We start from the raw sequence: 16,773 nt of genomic DNA, 5'->3' as shown, positions 1-16,773 counted from the left end.
TTTCTGCATGGCATAATATCCCAACCCATCTTTTCCAAGTTCGTTTAGTTCATATTTTGTGTTTGACTCAATTCCTTTTGTATTTTGTTGTTCCTGTTGCGTTACTGTTTGCTGCCGTCTGCTGAGTCAGGCTCTGAGACTGCTGCATCAAAATAACAAGTTGCTATTTTAAATTCTTTCCTATTTCCGCCCAATTGTTGTTGAAATCTGACAAAAATAAAGCTACAAGCGTTTATGCGAGCGAAAGTTGGTAAGTGGGGAATTTCAGCCAGATTAAGCAAGCGCGTGGGGAATCCCTGTGATGACGTCGTGAGAAGACAGCAACCACATGGAGAATCTCCGACTGTGATGTCACAAGCGCTATTCGCAAAGGTCAAATGTTGACGAATGAATCGGAACTGTCACGGCGTGAGTACGTTTCCTGACTGATTTCTTCTACAATTTAGGCCTATAAATCAGTGTCCCCTTGTTATGGTTGCGGAACGTTGCATTTTAATTTGAAAGAAGTACAGACGATGTATATAAAAGACAGTGGCTAGGAAAATATGTGGGCCAATACATGGATTAACTGAAGAATGGAAGGCGTGACGAGTTATCTTGAAGACATGCAAAATTTCATGATGGTGAGATAGGCTGGCTTTGTGGCTCTTATGGAAGAAACAAGAAGTACGTACAGAGTTTTTATAATAGAATCTACAGTAAATAAAACCGAGAATAAAGTAAAATAACAATATTAAATAAATATGTGTAAATTAACTGGGGGATAAAAACTGTAACCAACCGAATGTTGAGATTAGGCTGTCTTGTGACACTTTCCATGTACCTGCAGCAACGTTGGGTTTTTTTGTAATTAAAGCTTGACCTCTGGGGTCGGGGGGAATTATAGGTGTTTGGATTTATGACGACCCCTCCCCTCCCCCCTCCGACTTACTGGATGTTGTATTTGATTCACGACTGCACGAACCCCACCCTATGCTTTACGGAGCCTAACTCAGCGAATGGGCCTAACAAAGGTAACGGGAGAAGAGGTAAAGAACTGTGACACCGATAAGTTTAATGTGGGAAACAAAGCCTGGCAGTTGTTACTCAGGCACTACATGGAACTCGCCTGCTTCATCATTGCCCGTTGTTTTAAGAGAGGCAGTAAGCTTCCCAGGTGTTGCCGCTGTAGCCTACATGTTTCCACACACACTGACTATATTTACAGGAAAGACAGTCCGTTACGTCAGAGTTGGGTTGACCACCTTTGAAACTACTGAACGGATTCCGATTAAATTTAGTACGGAAGGTACAGCCAGTTCTAAATATTTCTTTGTAGTCCTATTTATCGATTACATTCAAAGCCTATTTTTCATAAGACTGCGATTTAACTCTTTTAATTACTTAAAGAAACTACTCATCGTACAAAATATTTCTTACGTGAAAAAATAATAGCGAATATGTAACGAAGTACACGGAAAATCATTTCCGCCTCTGTGTCTGTGATGTCTCTGCTGTCAGATATTTTGGGAACATTGCACTTGCATCCGGTGTAAATTAATATCAAGGCCAATGAAGTATCTAAGAGCAAAGAAACATTTGGATGGCACAGGCCGCGTCACCTGACGCAGTCTTTCCACCTGTTCCACGTACTGAGGCTTTCTACAGCCCCGTCGTGTCCTTTTGGAAACTTCATCCCCACAGAAAATAATTATTATCTCTTTTAGTTGTACGAACAGAAAAAAAATGCATGCGTGTGCCTACTGTTTAATGTTGACGTTTTTTATGACTGGCTGGCAATGAAATGTCGTAGAACCTAAACATGCTTGATTATTATCATTAAGAAGTAGCTTTTTCCCACAGGCGTTTCGTTAATAATACGGTATAGAGCTGCAATTATTTGACCAGAACCCATCATTATGAAGCCCAGGAATTCGCACGGCTTCCAGTAGGAAGCCATTCCTGAGTCTGAAACAAAAAATCTATTTGCGGAATCTGACGTCTCATGTCGAGTCTTTGTAACTTTCAAAGCTGCGCCTCGGTCTAGTATCCTATTATCTGGAACAGTGATTCGCAACCTCTCTTACCGATCGATTGATTCTTGGTTTACTTAACGACGCCTTCTCTGCAGTATAAGTTGTAGATTAATATGACGCATTGCGATGTGTGTGTAAGGAAGTGGAAGTGGACCGACATTTACCTTGAAGGAAAGAGAAAACCACAAACAATATCACTGAAACCGAGTTTGCAACCCAGGAATGCCAGAATAAGAAGCAGGGGTGCTCATCACTCGACCGCAGTTTTTGGTGATTTTTCTACTCTGGATGTCTGACAAGACGAAGGCGGGCTTCAGTCACACATTCTGAATTGGAAGGAGAGTGGACATGATCCAGTTTTCAATTAGAAAGGAATGAAGAAACCACAAACCACGGGCTGCAGGACTGCAGACAGGGTACGAGGTCTAGGTTACAGGTCTTCAGAGTTTGAAAACTTTGACCAAAAGGTCACATGTGTGAATAAGCTGCAACTGGCCTGCATCTGGACGGAACTGTGAAGACATAAGCCGCGTCTGATGACGTCATATTCACCAGCAGTTGGACCAGGAGATTAGAGGTAATGCAAATATGACGCAGAGGTCGACCCTTGATCCCTGATACAGACACAAGTCATTTGGGTGGGGGTGGGGGGGAGATTACACGGAAATGCATGGATCAGAGTCCTTCTTGACAAAGTGATGGTAGCTCGGCTCGTAAAGAAATTCCTTGCCTTTTATGGAACCCGAAAGTTGCTTACTGTGTTCACAAATGCCCGCCCGTCCCTGTTCTGAACCAGATCAACCCAGTTCACAGCCTGCCACCATATTTCCTTAACATCCATTTTAGTATTATCCGCGTATCTGAGCCTAGGCCTTTCGAACTTCCTAATCAACATTTTGTAATGGTTAGGTTTTCAGTCCGTCACACAATTCTTTTTTTAGTTTCAGTGTTTATTAAGAATTAAGAAGGTGGATTCTTAATATAAACACTGAAACTACAATAAAAAATAATTGTGTGGACGTACCGCCAACCTAACGTTAAACACACAACGGGATGCATCCCTAAAAATTTTGTAATGTTCCTCGTGCGTGCTACATTCTTTATCCATCTCGTTCTCCTATATTTGAATACTCCAAGAATGTTTGGAGAAGAATGCAATTACGGAGAGCCTCGTGTGCAGTTTTCTCAGTCCACCTGCCACTTCATCTTCAGCGCCCAATCTTAATCTATACGTGCAGTAGCAGAAAGGCCTAACAGCTGTTTACACTTATTACTCTTCTACACCGAACACTGGACATCCATGGATAAGTTAGTCTCGGGATGCAATTGTGATTCGTTTCTTCCATCTCTCTATAAAAATGCTGGGACACGGTCTGCCTTAAAACACACCGTGGCCGTGGCCGCGTCCTTCAGCATAGTTTCCAATACGCCTCCATCGTACAGTTCGACGCCTTATGACCCATGAGTTTGCAAAGACAGTTAAATATACAAAGAATCAATCATTCTCTGCAGACATGTCAGACATGACATCAACTGTCTGTCGGTTAACATGTAGAACAGGGTAGCCGGTGTCTGGAAACAAGACGGCGAGGTGTGGATGGAAATATTCATGCAAGCAACAGGTCGCCGCGCCGCGATCATTACCCCCCCTCCCCCGTTTCCAGCTCACCACCGCCATTATTGATCACAGGCGGTGGGCAAGGCAGACCAGTGCCGATCCTACCACGGCTTGGTGAGCAGCTTCAAGAAACTTGCATGGCTGCTGGCGAAATAGACAGACGGCATGGCACAAACTGACTTGTCAGACGTTTCGGGATTGACGGGGGTTGTGATCTGGTAGCCTGGCAAAACCTTTGTTCGGCTAGCGGCAGACAGAGCGATAGACATGGACCGGTCCACAAGGTGTTCTTTTTCGTTCACGCTAGAGCGTCAGAAACACCCGGGCTTAATATTTTGTGCCCCTTCGTAGCCTACGATAATATCAACGTTTCGCACAGTCTCCATATTTGTAATTAATAGTAAATAGGCGCTCGCATATCTTAAAAGGAGTGCACCGTGCAACATTTGTTGATTGGCCACGTTCACACCATTCCCTGAAATTTCTGGGGCAACAAAGAAACCTTTCTTTCTGACAAAACGTATCTCGAAAAATATCGGATGATAAAGGGATCAGAGTTTGTGCTAGAAGCGCAGTTTATATTAGAACGTCTATCTGCTGAACACCCTGTGAAGGCTAACAGAATACGGTTTTATTAATCGGTTTTCGAAACACTCCGTGCGAAATGAAATTATTTTCCCTCTGACAATATGTAATACAAGGACAATTGATAGTTAATTTGTAAATAACTTACGTATAAGATTATTTAAATACAGATTTTATTAATTGATTCTTAAAGAGATTCCACCCGAAATAAAATTAACCTTCGATTCTGCTCGGTTTTGTAGCTGGACGCTTTATTCTCATGGACTGGACGTACAATGCTCAGATTTAATGACACAGAAGAAGAAATACAAATATCAGAGAAGCATTGGTTCGTTATTTTTTGAATACGCCAAAAGCAAAGGAGAATATTCAGACTCGCTGGCTGCTGTTGCTGCTGTGGTGGTGTTGGTGGCAGAATTTTATTGACGAATCGCACGATTCGTGCAATGGAAGGATGAAAAAAGAAAGAGAAACGAAACAAGACGAAAAGAAAAAGAATCCCCTCTGCCGCAGTAGCACCCTTATGCTTTTTTTTTCTTTTAAAGTTCCCTTCCTAATGTTTACGCTCATTTTCTTCTTCCCCCCTTACGTACTTCTTCTGTTTTCATCATCTCATCTCTTGTCTATACGGATCAGAATCCAGTTACCGCCTACAAACCAATAGGGGCACAATTGGGCGGTTGCCATGGCGATGAAGTAGGAGGCGCTTGCGCATGTCGTACTACTAACCTGCTAAGTTTCAAAATGGGCGTGGCTAGCACCAGTCCCCCCACCGGCCTGTAGACATATGAATTAACCAATGCGCAAACCAGTCACGTGACCGTATCCGCGGTGCGGCGCGTCGAGACGGCGCAGAAGCAGAAGTGTTGTAGGCCATTCAGTGGTCGCGCAGATTCAAGTGCGAAAGGTTTCTACACCCGATATCTCGCGCACGGCACCCCCCTCCCCCCCGTCTCTGATAAAAAAAAAGAGACTGAAAAGCAAAAAGGAGTGAGGAAATTTTTCTTTACTGAATTGATATTTTCCAAGCGTGTATATTTCTGTGAAACTCGGCATCAGTGTGCGAAAAACGTGAAGTGCTTTCTGACAACAACCCAGTGGATTGGTGTAACACGAGTGTAGTTGTGGCGGCGACAGCTGTTCCAAGACAACAATCCAGGACACCACCAGGGGACGACATTAGGAATAGGCCGACGTACAGAACATTGTTGTAAACCTAACTGGAGGTAGATAACTTGGAATTTCGGATGTGGCCACAGCTGAGGAACAAGAGATAAACTGCACAGACCACGTGTTAACTTGTTTACACTTGGGCACATGCAGTATTTGACTATATTTCCGTTGCTTTCCGTTTATTGTGAAAAATCAGCTTACCCCTTTCGTAAGGCTGCTGAAATTTAAAACTCCAAATTTGAAAAAATACTCGTAGCAGCGTTATTTCGTTTAAGTAGCGCTACTTGGAAGCGATTATTGTGTCGAAAAAAATAATCTGAAGCCATATTCTGGGAATAAAACACACCGAACCCTAATTTCTGGTCCTTGGAAAGCAACTGTTGAATGTTAAATATAACACAGAACGAGTGTATGAGAACTATAGGCTAATCACAACGAAACGAGCTATTAGAACGTCATAACTTTTAATGGTCTACTGAAAGGTATTAAAGCATTCTCAGGCGACTTATTGGCAACAAGCTGGATATAAAATATTCTTTAAAAGGTTTATTCACTGTGTCTTAAACGTGCAAAGGATTATCTGCATTTCTGAAGTGACAGACATCGCTAACAATTCTGCAACCTGATCAGTGTACTGACTGTGACGAAAGACAGGGGGGTTTGTTGTACCCCCCGAAATATATTGTATGCTGAAGAGACATCGAGTCGATTGCCTCAGTTCCAGAAAGTACTTCTGTAGGGAGGCAAATCTTCCTCCCAGCGCACTAACCCAGAAAAGGGCGCACAAACTGAAGACAAATCCCGAAAATTATTTTACATCTGAATTTAAAAGAAATCCAAAGATTTGCTTGTGAAGAACAGTTATTGCCGAGGCAATTCTTGGACTCTCATTAACATTTCAACCCCGGCACCAACACGACGCCTATACAAGAGCATCCCCCTGGACAATTACACCCCCGGCGCCGCGGGGGAGGTGGAGGCGGTGGTGGCCTGACTTCTGTGGCTTATTCTTCATCTAGTGACGGCGAACTGGTAGGCCTGCATCTTAACCAACAACAACAGCAGCTGTTACAGGACACTCCTAGCGTCCTGGCGACCACAGCTGGGGCCCCCACATACCTGCCAGCAGCGGCCCTTGGACTCGGCCTCCACCAGCACCCCTTGGTGGCCCATGGTGGCCCTCCAGGGGGCTGTTGCGCTGTTACAACCTCCCACAACATAGGTGAGTGCTGCAATACATTCTGGTCCTGTAGAAAATAGAGGTTCGCTGTTTAAAATACGCTTACTGTAGTGCCGGGACTCCTTCAAGTAGGCCTAGGTACTAATTATGCTCAAGACGTCGACGGGAGTATAAAAAAAGCAGAAGCAAAACCGAGGCTTTCCCTAGACAGGCCAGTCTCAGTTAATCTCAATTGCTGATTTCGGAATAACTTGACGGAAAACTTGATAATGTACGGGCTTATGCTCTTCCTTCACAATGTGACGTGAAGAACTCTACATTACAGAGGAAAATTATGGGTACAAACTTCGTCTGAAACGACAAAACGAGAAGAACCTTTTCCGTAGCAAAATACACGGTTAAAACACAATCAGTTCGTGATTAAAGGATCAGATTTAATATCGCTAGCATATATGATATATCTTGTGTTAACTGAAATTTGAGATATCTTCGAAATTAAGATCTCAGATACGCTACTGTTCACAGTGGACAATGATTCTTCTTTACAGCGATAAGCCCTTCGGTCCCTGCCCAAACTCAAGACCCTAATGCAGCCTAACGCCAATTCTTATTTTCGGTAAGAAGGACGTAATTTAGTACCAATTAATTTCCCATGTACGAAGCACCAAATAATCGCTTGTTTATATTGTTTATGACCAACTACGGTCTTTGCCTTTCCAGATATTGTTAGAAACAGCAAAGTACACGCTTCTGTCGTACGTGAATCTGTAGCCCAGTTGCTGGAATTCAAACTGACAGGAGGAGGTGTTTAATGCTTAGGGTTCGTAGCGTATAGGTACGGTATATTAGTGTAAACACTGCAGTTAGTAGCCATTATCTTCCTAGTCGCGTTATCATAACAGTTTTAGAAGACTTGTGATTATTCCGTCATTAGACTGTCACTTGTTCCGTAATCAAAAAAGCAGTTTCGTTTCCATTTGGCATTGTTACCATACAAATGCAACATTAATTTGAACATCTAAAGACCATTTCCGTTGTCACCATCGATACCGGCTTAGTGCCACTGAAGTTGTTGAACCACTAGAGGTCTGTAGGTCTATTGACAGAAGCTGCCGTTATTATAATCAACACATTATTACTTCAGCAAGGCAAAGTTTGTCGTTGTAATTCTTATCATAAAAACCTCTATAACATGCGGTTACTATTGTCGTGATTGTTTCAACAGTCGATAGTTACATTCAGGTGGGACTTTATTATCATCGAACCACTGTCGTAAAATTTTAAGAAAATTAATATAGTTTTAGGCAGAGTTTACAGACCTAGAAACTACTATGGATGCCTTGAAGAGCGTTCACACAATCATTATTCAGCACTGCAAGTTATTAATGCTTTCTTGAAACCTACATGTTCATGCGAATTAAATAGGCTTAGAGTTGTGGAGTTGCACAGAGAATAACAGACTACGTTGTAAATTAATTCTGTTTATCTTAAAAGATTCTTCTGTGCTCACTGCAAAGGCACGCTCACAGATCACAAGTCTAGTAGAATCCGTGTTCAAAATATTCTTTAATCCTTTCTTGTATCGTAAGTCAGTTATTTTCGTACCTCAATAGTCTTTTCTGTTATTGTTGACGTACGCTTCATTGCAGGAAAACATTTTAGTACTTTAAAAGTTTTTAAACGTAGTCCTGTTCGTAGAAGAGGTATGACAGACGATTACAGGAGAGGTAAGACGAACTAATTTTCAGTTTTTCAAGACTTGAAATACGGGCGTAAGTCAGGTGCATACCCACAAATACACAGTTACGTTATACTGAGATACATTTAGAAGATACGAGAAAGAATGATTTAGAAATTTAAAATACATTAACTATCTATAACAGAATGCTAAGACCAGGCGTCTGTTGAAGCTGAAATACAATTTACTCTAGGTTTAGTAGCTGTTCAGATGACTGAACTGTATCTAACACACAAGCTTTTGGGTAGCGAACAAGATAATGAAGTGGCCCTATTTCGTAGTTCCATAGTTCAGTCTGCTAGTCGCCAGTAGACCGGAGTTTCGGCCCAGATCAGTCCACGTGGGATTTGTGGAGGACGAAGTGACCCTGATACGGTATCCTTCTATTTATCCAGTTATTATCATACTACCGCCGTTCCATATTAACTTATGTTTCATACGAGAATGGAAAAAGATCCCGTCAGAGGCCCAGTTCTACAGAGACATAGTATTACCCCACAGCAATGATAATAATTGTGGCCACATATTCTGAATGTAGGCCTTACACGGTGCAGACCAAGAAAAAGCCTGAGGTGTCGGCCGGCAAGGAGCGGTTGTCGTTATAACAAAGTCATTGCAGGCCGGTGGAAAAATACGACGAAATTATTACAATATAAATGAGTTTCATTTCCTAGGGCCGGAATTTTTCTGTCAGTACAGGCAGGGAGTTTTCTCCTCGACACAAGTCCGGACCGGCCCCGCTTCCCACCGAGTCTCTACCCGGTACCTCGTGGGGACTCTGCCCACTAGTAAGCGGTCGCGGTATGAAAGTGACCACTGCAGCCCACTCAAGCTGTTGGCAAAGAGTACAAGCCTATGGACTGTATTACGTGAAGCACACAATTTCAATAATCGACATTTATTTAGACCTATGAATTTATTTTACCAAACGTGGGCTAATGCGTGGTTGTAAGACAGGACCTATTGCCGTGGGAAAGAATATAAATAATATGCAGCAGCGGTAATTGAAAACGAAGTGTGGGCTATATAGGTCCAAATTATTTGAAACTAGGGTGAAATTACATGACTGGTACCTTTGTGATTTAGCCCCCTTCCCCTCAATGTAAGCACATGATTAGAAATCGAAATTAGGAATAGGCCTATACTATCAGTTTCTATAGATGCATCGATACCCTACATTATGATGGGCGATCGATGGAAAGAAAAGTATGATGAGAGGGTAAGCTAGATCTGGCCTACTGACAAATCCTCTTTCGGGAATTTTCTTTGCAATCTTTACAGAACGGCACTTTTATGTAAGGAAGGAATGACTTCTTCAAAGGCCTAGAGAATGTGCGACAAATGCCTAACGCTTCTCGAATGATGTATAACGCAGAACACAAAAATAATAGAGAACCCAGTAGCACAAATTGTTATTTTCTTCTTGCTAACTAACTTCATGGAATACAGTCGTCCTTGGGAAGCAAACAGTCGTTCAGAAACCGGACGTTCATTACCGTGAACATTTAATTTGGTGTTGTCGTTACACTGCGCCAGAAGATCCTATCACAGCCACTGATAAACGTAACGTGTACATGGAGTGACGGTTGTTACGCTCAAAGAAAAGAAATCTACTACAAGGGAAAAGGCGCTTTTCAAATTGACATTGCGCGGTTAGTAATGTTTTGCTGGAGAACAGGAGGCACAGAACATTTTTAAAACAAGGTTTCAATCAACTGGCTCCGTCGTCACTCCAAAGACTTTCAACACTTACGACTGTTATAACAATAAAAATAGTACTTGTGAAACTCTGTAAGCTTAATAAACGCCAAAATTCTTATTTCCGTCACTGTGACCTACTTGCTCTACAATATAAGATTCTCTAATTCTATAATAGGCCTGGGCATTTGAAGAAAATCAATTGGTGATGCAAAGTCCAGCCTGCACCAGGTTATGATGATCGTCGTACAAGCAGAAAGACGTTTCGTGGATGAGTAATAACGTGTAGACTGACTGAATTTCGAAACAAGTGTACATTACACCGCAAAATAGGAAGGTAAAGGTAAAGTTGTCCTTGGTGACAAAATGAATTCTGTGGCATAAAGACGTATGGGGAGTGGAGCAAGGCTCCAAGCATTCTTAGCCTTGGCACCAGCCTACATAGACTTGAGTCTACAGTTTCACTTCCCGGAAGCTTTACCGCTAAGAAAAGGGTTCCAGGTACATACAAGAATTTGATGTTGAATTATTTTCATACATTGTTGAAGTTAGATGCTTATAGGGTCGAGTGAGATAGGGTGAGTGTGAACGGATTTGGAAGGAAGCGATGCGACCTATTTAAGCACTATACTTACACTTGCCTAGAGGAGTTGGGGAATCCCTGAAAATTTGAAAATTTAAGAATGACCGATCACCGGTCGAGATTCGAACAGGACGTCTCCCGCAAGTAAGTCAAACTTGTTGGTGTTTCCGCCCATCCTGTAGCTTACATAGTTAATAAACGTGCTTTATGTGGGTGTGAAATTTGGTCTGTCGCATTAAGGAAAGAACACATTTTATTTTTATAAAATAGGTTCAGGTTTATTTAACGATGCTGTAAGCAGCTCGGACTACGCAGGATGACTAGCGACTTCGAATGGATGTGGAAGGAAGTGGTCGTGGCATATTTTAAGATGGGCTACTATCCCAGCACTTGTTTGGAGGGACTAAAAAAACACGAAACGCCTGTCAGGACAGCCGGTACCTCACGTATACGAAACCGACCACGACATTCAGTAGAATAGCGCAGATATGGGCTGTTTGAGTACATTTGGACTTAAGAGTGATGAAGTGACAGGAGGCTGGAGAAAACTGCATAGTGATAAATTCCAAAATTTGTGCTCATCACCAAATACTATTAAAATGGTTAAATCAAAGACGATGGAATGGGCGGTATATGTAGCACGCACGGGGTTGATTAGGACGATGAGACATGAGTACAAGAAGTTCCGGTAGGAAAGCTAGAAGGGACAAGACCATTCGGTAGACTAGGAGTAGGATGGAGGATGATATTAGCGTGGATCATGTGGGAAAAGTGTTGGGTGATGTGCATTGGCTTCATCTGGCGCAGTATAGGGACCGGTAGCGGTCTCTCGTGAACTCGGTAATGAAACCTCGGGTTCCGCAAAAGTGAGCAATTTCTTGAATAACTGAGCGAGTCTAAGGGCCCTCCGCTCCATGGAGTCTGCCTGCCTTTGATTTCTATAGACCAGTATCAGAAGTTTCACGAAACAATTTAGGTCTGCAGTAATGAATCTGATTCGTGTTGCAGAGTCTTCCGATAAAATCTCGAAGTCTACTGTTGTTGTTTTCCTCGATTCCTCGAAACGTTCATTCATAATATCTGCAGGCTATAGGACAGGTTGAACAACCTGAATTAATGTAAGGTAAACTAAGTTAAACTAAACTAAAGCAGACTGAAATAAACTTTGTGTTATGGTCAGTTTGACTGGTTAGAGCCGGATCAGCTTTACATATTCCAGTCTGCAAACAAATTAAAGGCCATACCACTCATACCAACAGTCGAAAAGTAATTAGTCCTATACCTAATTTAAATAAATCTGAACCCGTGGTAGCTCAGTCAGTTTATGCCTGTTGACCAGCTACTTGCTGGAAGACCGTGGTTCGATTTCCGGCTTGGTAGACTTTTCCTCGCCACAACTTCCAGACCGACTTTGGTGCCTACCCAGCATCCTTTTCAGTGGGCAACGGGATTATTTATTTGACGGAAAATGTGAAAGGGAGTGAAGTTAACCACTCAACTCCATCTAGTGTCGAGGTTCCGAGGTTAAGAATGCGTGGAGCTGTAGTCCTACATTCGCTGCGCCCTCCATATGCACGGCGTGATACTTAGTTAAGCATCAGGGACAACTTTATCTCTAAATAAAGCTAAAGTTGATGTTTGGGCATTAAGGTACAGGGGCTTGATGCTGGTTATCCCGTTCTCTCAACACAGCTGGGACGTGCTGAAGCCTCAAATGAGTCATAATAGGCTGTCACGGAATTTTTTTAGACATATAGGAAACTGTAATAAAGGATCATTATTGACTGGCATTAAAGACTGCCATTGCTATACAACATTTTTCTACAACTATAATTTTTTTTGGAATGTAATTCAAATCCCAGAGTTTGTGTTTGGCTCTCTGAACTTACGTAAGTTATTTGTTCTGAGAACGTTAATCCTAGAAGCAATTACAGCACAGTCAAACTGTCTCTTAAATAGTTCCGTACAGACGAAAGTAATAGGCCAATACATAACATCCTAATTATAAAGCGATAGTCTAATAAAATACAATCCAAAAGAACAGGAATGAGATGAACATTGATATCATATGCTAGAATTAATTTTTGGCAAATGAACAATTGGCGCACATGACCGCTTATGCATTACGTTTAAGTTTAATTTAATTTCACAGGAGTGTGAACCTTTGACCATTTGAATCTTGACACTGATGAGTTGAGGCAGTTTCAGACAAAAGTTAGATTGAAGGATAGTCGGGGAGGCGTTACCAGCAGCTGCTGTGACCGTTTGTTTCCGTTGTCGTTGTCCGCAAGTAGGGGTGATTAAGAAGTTCCATTTTGAGCCAAAAGACCCGAGAGAAAATCAAATTACTTTGTCAGGAGAGGACTGGTGTTCTGTCGATTTATTTCATTGTTAGCCAGACAGATGCCAAGAAATTAGAGCACTGGTAGCAATATTTCTAGCAGATTCCTTTGATTAAAATTGTTAGGCCTCATTTCTTGGTGTAAAAGAGAAAGCGAAGTGGCGAAAATACAACAATGTCATTCTGATTCGAATGCGATGAAAGTGAAAACGTGAAGTAGGCTGCACATATGCCTATATTTAAAAAACATTATGCGCTGTTTTGCTTAACTTAGTAGTTACTTACACAAATTTATTGTTGCAAAGCTAGTAAAGAGCACATATACTGTGCTGAGACGTGATTTTATTATGAAATATATATTATATTAAAATGGATCGGAGATCGCTGGGGTATGAGGATGTAAACTGAATTCATCTGTCTTGTTAATTTGGTAATGAACTTTCGGTTTCCATAAGAGACAAGAAATTTCTTGACTAGCTGAGCCACTATTATATTCTCAAGAAGGTCGAACAGTGATTTGATCTCAGTAGGACTTGAGGAATGTTTAATCTATAGTTCTCCATCAACTTCTTTTCCTTGTAACAAAATTAATTCAGACTTTTTCATCCGAAAACAAAGTGTCATTCTCTCACTGTGGAAACTAATTTACACCTCCTTATGCCTATAGTTTATAGAAATAGCCAGGAAATCAATAAGACCAATAAATGGATCTGTTTTATTTATGTAAAACTCTACGGTACAGAGTTCGTTGGATTCAAAAGTTCTTCAGCTGGACAAGAAAAGTTCTTTAACGTGTTTGCAAAATTCCGCCGTGGATGCTATCACCGATGCAATTAATCAAGTCCACGACCTTTTATTTTTTCGTATTATCTTTTTTAAAATAAAGTCCTTTCTGTCAGGATTCCAAAACAATTTTTATGAATTTACTGGCACCCCGTGAGTGCAAGGCAATTCCCTAGTAACATTAGGTAACGTTACAAATTCAGAAGCTCTTCTTCACATAATTTTCTCTGTTCTCCTACGACTTTCTCTCTGATATATCCAGAAAAGAGTGCCAGAAATAGAATTCTTTAGACACGTCTATGACGGAACGTGGGTTACAGTACAGAATCGCAGGCCTATGAAAACAAAGCAGTAGGAAGAAACAAATTAAATCTGTCGTAAGTGTAGGCTACGAATAGAAGAAACTTTAAGACAAATAACAAAGACATCGAATGAAGTGTAATAGTTTCAAGCTTATTAGAATGACCTGTATTTTAATTTGAAGCAATGTCTTTAAATACCCTTTAAACTAAACACCTATTCGATATGTGTACGGAGCGGATTGCAACTAGGCTCTTTCGCGCGTAGCACATCATCTTGTGAGGTTGGAGCCAAGATCTATAATTTGCTAACAAGTTCCCTGGTGTCATCAGAAATATTTATTTAATGACGTTCTTACAGATTTTTAATCACTGCTGACAGTATGAAAAAGGTACATAAAATCATCCACTATTTCCCACTCCACCAGAAACTCCATTTATGAAAGCAAGCAGCTGTAACTGTAGCAGGAATGTTTACCTTTAGCTACAAATAACTTTGATAGCGACAGAAATAAAAGCAAATTACAATTTATCGTCTGTCGGCCTTTTTATTTTGGTTGTTAATGTGATGTACGCATTATATAACCTTCTTAAGCATTCTGTGGATTGCATTTCAGTTGAATGACGTACCGTACTATTGGCACGTACGTAGCGTTGAAACTGAGAACATTAAATGAACCGTGATTGGTGTGGAACACTGGTATAGGCCTATATCAGAATGTATCAACTGTTGAAGCTGGACCTCTGAAACTGAGTCAGATCTAATAGTAATAATAATCAACAAATATAAAACAAAAATCAATAATATATTTTATGCACTCACAACGTACAAGTATCTCCCTTTCAAAACAAGGAAGAATAGGCATGCAAAGAAACATAAAATCAGAATGATAACAAAGCTAATGTGAAAGTACAAAAGTAAAAATAGCTTACAGAACTATCAATACAGTATAAAATTATAAATTATCAAAATGAACAAACATAATGGCAATAGGATCCTACTAATTAAAATTCCATGCATGACCGTTCCGTTAAATACGTCCGCGAAACAAGCTGAAGCTGCATTTGAACCTAGCCCGCAAAGATTTAGAGGCAATGCAATTCCAATTTTGCCTCACACCCACGCACACGCGCGGAAACCTGACTGACCTACAGGAGTAGGCCTATCCGACGTATTTTATGTTTTAGCATCATTTTGAGTAAATTTGCTTGTTATAGCCCCTTTATTGGTAAGAATACGCTTTCTACATACACTGTTTTATTCATACAGCAGTTAACAGTGATTTGAGCAAAAGGAATATGGGCCACACATATACTCTTGCCTCATATTTTCACTAAATTATTTAGTTTCGTGGCTCATAAATGCCAATCATTTTAAATGACGATAAATTTAGTGAATAGGCCTATGGGATATTACATGATTTAAACCTATATAAAACTAGGTACAAACATCTATTTTGTAATTACTATTTACTTCCTTAGAACTAATTCCATCGCACAACTCAACGATAAGTTGTATATTTGTGCATAATGCAGCAGTCACGCTGATACTAGTTACAGCTACAAATCGGTCTCACACAGTTGCGTAAGTGAACTTGAGTCAAATTTAATTTAATTTAAACGTGATGTTTAGGTCTGCCAGTTTGTGCAATGTGTCTATAAACTTCTTCGCCTGGATGAGAACGACTTAGTCTGTAAACGCATGCATAACATCGTACAATATCATTTATTTATTTGTATTATAGTATATGATCTTGTTCCTTCCAACTAAATAAATAATCTTTATACAATGCACGGCCCAGTATTATACACTATTATAAAGTACAACAGTTGTCACAGAGTCATTAAATAAGCTGAAAGACAAGTCAAGTAATCACCACACTAGACGGGTTTTTTATGGCAAATAGATCCTTAACGATAGAAAGTATATTGAACTACGTATCATGTTGAAATAACATTCTTAACAAGCAGAGAAACGTATGAGAATTGTGGTTTTCACGCTTTCTGAGATTTGTTCAGAAAGAGATCCTCTTCCTAGCCCACAGGAGTCCCTAAGAGTGTGATTCCCATACTACATCATGATATCCTGGCTAAGATGTACAGTTTAAGAGACAGACGCATTTCAGCAGGCCAGTTCGCTCTCTCACACTACTTTCTTGCTATTTGAACCATGAGCGAGGAAGTAACAAGTTACTCCGAAACAGGTAGACCAAATTTTACAGACACGACATATTTTATCTGACTTTGGAGTGTTTTGGTGAGGTAGCAGTGGCGTCCGATAGGAAGGACTGAACCAGGAACAGTGGGGCTGACACTCAGTGCATGACCCACACACAGTGTGTGGGGTCCAGGACTCGGAGTCAGATTAGTCGTAATGATATGGGAACATAACAGAGTACACAAACTTGCATGTTCAAGGGTAATTCGAGCCAACAGAGCGCAGACTGTGTTACATAAAACAAACAACAGCAACGTAAATTATATTCGAGAGTCACAACCCAAACTGTTGAAGTGTTCCATGTGACAAGTAGTTCGACGTTCTCCCAGTAGGTGGCTAATTACTGTCTCGTTATGCACATGTCATAATCTTGTCGACTGTTGTCAGTCCTCGGATTATGCACTTCCTTATTTACTTTAATGTTTCGACTTCAAGGTATTTAGGTCCACGCAAAGTTCTGACTCTGATTCACAATCGAAAACTTTTCCTGAATTCGCAATAAGCCCGGAACGTGCACCGTAGAGACAAAAGGATTAGATCGT

At 40.9% G+C, this 16,773-nt stretch overlaps 1 protein-coding gene across 1 annotated transcript in view; it reads left to right on the top strand.

Moving 5' to 3' along the window:
* The first annotated feature begins 5,082 nt into the window (after positions 1-5,082).
* Lim1 (LIM homeobox 1) overlaps positions 5,083-16,773 on the top strand; it is a 66,586-nt gene continuing 54,895 nt past the window's right edge. Inside the window, exon 1 of the mRNA XM_087356314.1 lies at positions 5,083-6,613. The gene's annotated coding sequence lies outside the window, so the exon portion shown is untranslated. The remainder of the gene's footprint in view (positions 6,614-16,773) is intronic.

Source organism: Zootermopsis nevadensis, unplaced genomic scaffold (genome assembly GCF_977971745.1).
Source record: "Zootermopsis nevadensis isolate Lab colony 2312 unplaced genomic scaffold, Znev_1.0 Znev_ptg000027l, whole genome shotgun sequence".
In the NCBI taxonomy this organism is placed as follows: domain Eukaryota; kingdom Metazoa; phylum Arthropoda; class Insecta; order Blattodea; family Termopsidae; genus Zootermopsis; species Zootermopsis nevadensis.
This window is presented reverse-complemented; position numbering and strand designations above follow the sequence as displayed.